Source organism: Arachis hypogaea, chromosome 7, assembly GCF_003086295.3.
Source record: "Arachis hypogaea cultivar Tifrunner chromosome 7, arahy.Tifrunner.gnm2.J5K5, whole genome shotgun sequence".
In the NCBI taxonomy this organism is placed as follows: domain Eukaryota; kingdom Viridiplantae; phylum Streptophyta; class Magnoliopsida; order Fabales; family Fabaceae; genus Arachis; species Arachis hypogaea.
The window spans coordinates 47,622,956-47,624,051 of record NC_092042.1 but is presented as its reverse complement, the minus strand read 5'-3'; the positions used below and the strand labels follow the sequence as shown (position 1 = coordinate 47,624,051).

The following is a 1,096-nucleotide window of genomic DNA, read 5'->3' as shown; positions in this document are numbered from 1 at the left end:
TTAAATTATTCTAAAGGTAACCTTTCAGAAATTTTCGAACAAGAGAAGGAGATGGCAGCCGAAAATAATAATAATAATAATGCAAGGAGAATGCTTGGTGACTTCACAAAGCCAACATCCAAGTTTGATGGAAGAAGCATCTCCATTCCTGCCATTGGAGCCAATAACTTTGAGCTTAAGCCTCAACTAGTTGCATTAATGCAACAAAACTGCAAGTTTTATGGACTTCCATCTGAAGATCCTTATCAGTTTTTAACTGAGTTCTTGCAGATCTGTGAGACTGTAAAGACGAATGGAGTTGATCCTGAAGTCTACAGACTCATGCTTTTCCCTTTTGCAGTAAGAGACAGAGCTAGAATATGGTTGGATTCACAACCTAAGGATAGCCTGGACTCCTGGGATAAGCTGGTCACTGCCTTCTTGGATAAATTCTTTCCTCCTCAAAAGCTGAGCAAGCTGAGAGAGGATGTTCAAACCTTCAAACAAAAAGATGGTGAATCCCTCTATGAAGCTTGGGAAAGATACAAGCAGCTGACCAAAAGATGTCCATCTGACATGTTTTCAGAATGGACCCTATTAGATATATTCTATTATGGTCTCTCTGAATTTTCGAAAATGTCATTGGACCATTCTTCAGGTGGATCTATTCACCTGAAGAAAACGCCTGAAGAGGCTCAAGAACTCATTGATATGGTTGCAAACAACCAGTTCATGTATACCTCTGAGAGGAATTCCGTGAATAATGGGATACCTCAGAAGAAAGGAGTTCTTGAAATTGATGCTCTGAATGCCATATTGGCTCAGAACAAAATGTTGACTCAACAGGTCAACATAATCTCTCAAAATCTGAATGGATTGCAACATGCATCCAACAGTACTAGAGAGGTAGCTTCTGAAGAAGCTTATGATCCTGAGAACCCTGCCATGGCAGAAGTTAATTACATGGGTGAACCTTATGGAAACACCTATAACCCATCATGGAGAAATCACCCAAATTTCTCCTGGAAGGATCAACAAAAGCCTCAACAAGGCTTTAACAATGGTGGACGCAATAGGCTGAGCAATAGTAAGCCATATCCATCATCTTCTCAGCAAC

At 40.2% G+C, this 1,096-nt stretch overlaps 1 non-coding gene across 1 annotated transcript; it reads right to left on the bottom strand.

Annotated features, from left to right (window-relative positions):
* Positions 1 to 453: 453 nt before the first annotated feature.
* On the bottom strand, positions 454 to 557 carry LOC112704641 (small nucleolar RNA R71). Its single transcript, XR_003155256.1, has one exon. It is a non-coding gene; the product is annotated as a small nucleolar RNA R71 (small nucleolar RNA).
* Between the last annotated feature and the right edge of the window lie 539 nt (positions 558 to 1,096).